The sequence below is a fragment of the Adiantum capillus-veneris genome, chromosome 3, assembly GCF_014529385.1.
Source record: "Adiantum capillus-veneris isolate H3 chromosome 3, ASM1452938v2, whole genome shotgun sequence".
NCBI classification, from domain to species: Eukaryota; Viridiplantae; Streptophyta; class Polypodiopsida; order Polypodiales; family Pteridaceae; genus Adiantum; species Adiantum capillus-veneris.
Window position 1 is genome coordinate 114,826,099 of NC_140933.1, and position 6,148 is coordinate 114,832,246.

The following is a 6,148-nucleotide window of genomic DNA, read 5'->3' on the forward strand; positions in this document are numbered from 1 at the left end:
CATTCCCAACGAGGCAATGTTTGAGCCCGAGATAGATGAAATGATCAAAACAATCATGGATTTAGAAAGGCTTATCTATGATGATATGAAAAGTGAAGCCGATACGCCATTGTATGATGGAGCACGTGTGTTCTAGATTGAAGGTGCTCCTTGTTCTTCTCAACATGCAGGCAAAGTTTGGCTGGAGTGACACTAGCGTCACAATTCTTTTCAGGTAATCTATTACAATGTGTTTACTTCAATAAAAAACTCTAGATGTATAATGATCTGATAGATTACTTACACAAGTGTACCACATTTTTTTTTCTATGTAGATTGCTCAAAGAGCACATACTGCCAGTTGATAATGTGATTCCAGATTCCAAAGAGGAAGCAAGAAAGATCTTGTGAAACTTGGGGATGGATTACAATTCGATTCACGCTTGTCCTAACGACTGCATTCTTTTCAGAGGGGAATACATAGACATGGAGAAGTGTCCGAAATGTGATTCTGAGAGATATCCAATAGATCTCCACAGGTAAAAAATTCCACAAAACATTTTGCGAAATTTTTCTCTAATTCCTCGCATCAAGCATTTCTTTGAATGTAAGTCCGTGGCCGCCCTAGCATTATGGCACGAGGAGAATAGATCTACGGATGGTGTGCTACGGATTCCTATAGATTGTGCAGACTGGAAACATATAGATGATACATGGCTGGATTTTGCCAGAGAAGCTCAAAATTTGCGCATAGGCTTGGCTATGGATGGCGTGAATCCATTTGGTGCAAGATCAACATCTTACAGTGTATGGCTCGTTGTCACTGTCAACTACAATATTCCCCAGTGGTTGACTACCAAGAAGGGGTACTTGTTTCTAATCTTGATTATGTCGGGGCTGTATAAAGTAAAGAATATGGATATGTATATTCGTCCACTATTGGAAGAGCTACAACAATTGTGGATTGGCATAAAAGTGGTGGATATGAGCCGACACACAGGGCGACGAAATGCTTTGATCAGAGGCATTCTAATGTGGACCATGCATGACTATCCCGGACTAACAGAATGCTCAGGTGATTTACACTCAAACTCAAACACTATAAATATTGGTTTTTCTCAAGCTTATCTATTGTCATATGTATACATGCAGGGATTCAAACAAGCGGATACAAAGCATGTGTCACATGTGGACCTAGACTTAATGCACGTCGGGGGTCCTCACTAAAGAAGCAAATCTAGGAAGGTCATCAAGCGTATCTTCCAGACAATCATGAGTTACACGACGGTTTTTTGGGAAGAGAGCCATCGAGGATGTCTGCACGAGCATGGTTAGAGGAGAAGGAGATGTGTGATGACGGTTTGTTCCCAGGGATAAAGAGACTCTCTCTATGGTACGAGCTAGCATATTGGCCGAGACTCATGATCAATCACTTGCTCGATCCAATGCACATATTCAAGAATGTGGGTAATCTATTGTGGGACCATTTGATCGGCAAGAAAGATACTTTGGGAGCCAATGTTGACCTTAGAAATGTGGGTCATATGGAGCAATATCGACCGCAGACAGCACCCGATGGATCGTTAAAACTCCTTAAACAGTAATGGATTTTAACAGGAGCCCAAGAATGAAAAGTAAAAGAGACCATTCAATCTGTGAGGATCTCCACTGGCGTAATGCACTCGCTCCGAACGTGTTTCACTAAAGAAGGGAATCTTACCGGTTTGAAGTCACACGACTGACATAAAATGTGCTAGTTATGTTTGAAAGTGGAATATATCATACTGGGAATTGTGTAACAAATTCGTGTGTGGACTTTAATATCATTACTAGACGTGTTTTGCAGTTTATTTTATTGGTGGCCATTGAGGGATGTTTGTCTCCTGACGTCCGTAACACAATCTACAAACTTACAAAGTTGGTGCAATCGTTGTCACAAAAGGAGATCAATGTAGACTCCATACCATTCACCAAACTAAACGCTACCGAGGTTGTGTGCATGTTTGAGAAACACTTCCCTACTACCATGCCAACCATTCAGGTGCATCTTCTTGTTCACGTAGTTGATGAGGTGCAAATAGCTGGCATAGTACATTCCAAATGGATGTTCTTTTTTAAAAGTTTCATGAAAACTCTCAAGGGATATGTGCATCAGAAGGCATGTCCGGAGGGTAGAATGGCAGAAGGTTGGCTGGTTTTAGAGTCCCTAGTTTACATTGGAGAGCAGCTAGATGGATTTGATAAAGCCCGAGACACGCTATGGCGAACCATAGACGATGAGCGCATATCTGGGATTTTCATGTGCAATCTCGGTGTTGAGAAGAAGATGACGGAACATCTAGAGGCTAAAAATCAACCGATTTTGAATGCTTCACAATCTAGTGATGCAAAAGTGGATTTCACAATCAGAGGATGCAAAGCAAGAGCGACAAAGGGCCTTAATGGAGTGGAGACGGGGAAGACGACCGCCAATGCATTATCCGGCGGGTTTGGAGAGCCTACCAACATTCATGAGATTAAGATGATTGCACAACCAATTGAAAAGTGCACAATAGTGCGATGAAGAAGTGACTGAGGAGTAGTGGGAGTGTACTCTCGGGGTTGCGCGACCAAGGTAATTTTGTGATGTACGACTAGCGACTTTCTAGATGTTTGAACGACCACTCATAATCTTTTTTGGTTGTAGTATAAGTCATACACAACAACATGGTGTAAAGGTTGACATTTTAGGGTGGAACGGATCGACAAAAAGCGTTTCACACAAGATTATGGAATCATGGTAAAATTTGAACAACCTAGTCGACGACGGTCCTCTGATGCAGATCATGTGGTGGTGGAACTCACTTACTTCGGCACGCTACAAGAGATTTTGAGGATCAATTATAGAGGATTTTTTGTCGACTTGTTCAACATGCAATGGTTCACGGTAAACAAGGAGGATCGCAACGATACTGTGCGCAGAGCAAAGTCTGGTTTCCTTGAGGTGGATTCAACTAAAAAATGGACCGACCTAAGAGAAACTTTCGTACTACCCGAGCATTTTGAAAAAGTAAGTCTGTAAATATTTAACATCCAATTTTAGAAGTTATGTGCTTGGAAGCTCTTATGTAAGTTATGTGGCTCTGGCAGGTGATACTTCATCCTACAAAATCTGCATCAAACTGGTGGTACGTCATAGAGGTAGCCATTCGTAGTACACGGATGTATGAGGGCTACCATGTGCCAATCACAGGGCATCAATGGACGAGATTGGAGAAGATGCTCAGTTAGAAGCCACTAAGGTGGTGCCAGACAAGCATCAAGCTGCTACTCTCTATGGGGTGCATGCAGAGGATCTACAAAATGAAACGGAGGACATCTGCCTAAATGGAGAGCTCTATATAGACATAGGGAGTTATGTTGAGCTATGCGAGGATGCGAGAGAGCCCTCTTAAAGCCATTAAACATTGTATTTGAAAAAATTTACTTCGTTTTATAATATATATTGTATTCGTGGGCCTTTTTGTCCATTCTTGTCTATATGCTATACTTGAGAAATTTGAATTGTGTTTAATCGTCATTGCTTCCACTCCATGCATGGTCCTTGCCTCTCCTCCCTCTCATGCTCCCTTATCCTCTTTCTCTCTCTTTCTCTCAACAGCTTCATGTAAGGGTCCTGCAACAAACACAACACACCATTAAGAACTTACAGGTATACAAACATATACAAATACTTCAATGCAAGATTATTCTCTAGAGAGGGAGCTGGAAACTCCCAATGTAGCATAGCAATAACATAATCCTTGGAGGCTTTAACTTGAGTAGTCTCACAAGCAGGGATACTCCTCAATGTGTTGTGAAAATTTGATATGCTGACTACGCCAGCTCGAGGCCGACGCAGCACTGCGCTCCAAGTGCGATGGAGACTAAGGCTGCAATCACGAAGGAGGTGATCCATCTCTGCTCATAGATGCTACTCGTCCCTCCACTAGCTCTAGTTGATTGGGTGAAAGAGAAGATAAGAAGCACTCTATGTCCGCCTTGCTGGGGCAAGCACTACTGCTTCCATGATCACTCATACTAATGGAGTCCGAGAACCTGCAACTACCCAAGAATATAGAAACCTGTATATACAAAATAGATTAGACATACCTCTCTCTCTCTCTCTCTCTCTCTCTCTCTCTCTCTCTCTCTCTCTCTCTCTCTCTCTCTCTCTCTCTCTCTCTCGTGATAGATAAAGATCTATCGCAAGTAATCGAGAAAACTATGGAAAATAGAAAAGAAATTTAATTTATGACTAGGGTGTCTTGTCACAGCTATATATAAAAGGCATGTTGTCCAAGACATAGCTTTTACAAGATACATAAAATGCACACGGGAGACAAATTCACACAAACTTCACAGGAATCTCTCTACACAGGAATCCCTCCCCCTTTATGAGTCCTCTCTCTCTCTCTCTCTCTCTCTCTCTCTCTCTCTCTCTCTCTACGCAGGAATACAGGCTCCTTATTATCTATAGTATAGATTATAACTTGTCCATGTTTTCTTCTCTATTCAATATTAAGATTAAATGGTCGTGTGTTTAATGCAGATATGGATGATAATGAGTTTATTTCTTCTTTCTCACCCCAACAAAAGAGGTGATACGAGGAGCGTCATTGCTCTGGAGCACCATCACGTCGTTCCACTCCTTCAGCGTCTCCCTTTGTTTTGGAGCATTCAGCACGCTCTGAAGCTTCGATGTCGACAAGACGATATTCACACTCATCTAGGCAGCGACGCTCTAGTTGTGGCGACGGTGGTTGTTGTTGGGATGCCACCCGCTGATGCCTCGACACCGCCTTGTGTTTGACGAGACTCCTTACCTTCCCCTTCTTTGCCCGCCCCTACACAAGCAACGACATCGCCATCTATGCTATGTTTTTTGCAACTATCAGCCGTTCCTAGCTACATACCACTAGCTACTCCTCCGGGAGTCACCCTAGTCGACACTTCTCGCTTCGGGGCCGAGACTCCAGTGGAGACACCTGACGTCCGTACCCTCATCGAGATGCCACTAGAGACCCCTCCCGAGATACCGAGGTTCACGGGTCACAGGTGAGAGGGCTTGCCATACTCGATCGACATCAGCGACAACATCATCTTGGATGACAAAGGCAAGAAGGCGATCTTGCGCATTCGTGGTCTTTGCTCTCAGGTGTTTCGAAACTACATACTAAACACCTGGACTGAAGTGCCAAATGAATTCAAAGAGAGAGTCATCAGCATGTTGCATGACCAGTTTCCCCTATCAAGTCGGGATGAGTGCTTCAATGAAGACCTGATGAAGGTTCGTCGAATGCGCGAATACTGCAAGCACAAGCGTTCTGAAGTACAAAAAGCAATAAAGCATGGGTAGAACAGACCAGATTGGTTGGCCAAAGAAGATTGGAAGAATGCGAAGCGAGAAGTGTGCGAGAATCTTGACAAGTGGAAGCAACAAAAGGAGGCAGCCAAAGTGCGAGTAGAGGCAGGGAGCTCGCACCACCTGCGAAGCGACGGGTGGGCATTATTTGAGGCCTATTTTGTAAGTTTTTTTGCATTGCTCTTTAGGTTTATTATTTACGTCTATTTGTACTTTTAGCTTCTAACATAATGGATTCTTTGTATGTTTTGAACAGTGGTCGATGAGACAGGACGTGACCCCACACCGTACGAGTGCGAGTATGCAGGTAGAAAGGGCTTAAATGCCCTGATGGACATTTTGCGTTCTCGTGGTGGCATGGTTAGTATTTCACTTTACTCTTTTACATTTGTTGTATGTTAACGATAAGCCAAGAAAATAGATTATTTTGTAATTATATGTTTATACGGACAAAAAGTCTTCCTGTTTTGTTCTGTAGAATCCGACAGATACGCCGCTTGGACGCAATGAGGGATCTGATTAGACGATGTCAGTCTAGCCGTAGCCAGATAGCATTAGTTTTATTTTGTCATAGCATGTATAATGAGATGACGTGTACACGTCTTTTTCTAATTATTAGAAAACCATGTATTTTCTCAATAATGACAATTGTGTTGTAGCTATTACATTTGCAAAGCTTAACAATCAAGTTGCTACAACTGGAGGCGTGGAGTTCCCTGCAAAATACCCGAAATAGATACTATAGACGATGAGACACACAAATCTGCATACCTGGCAACCATCCTT

General features: G+C 42.8%; 1 pseudogene; it reads left to right on the top strand.

The window, feature by feature from the left end:
- The first annotated feature begins 255 nt into the window (after positions 1 to 255).
- Positions 256 to 5,885, top strand: LOC147461528 (uncharacterized; annotated as a pseudogene).
- Positions 5,886 to 6,148: the final 263 nt, after the last annotated feature.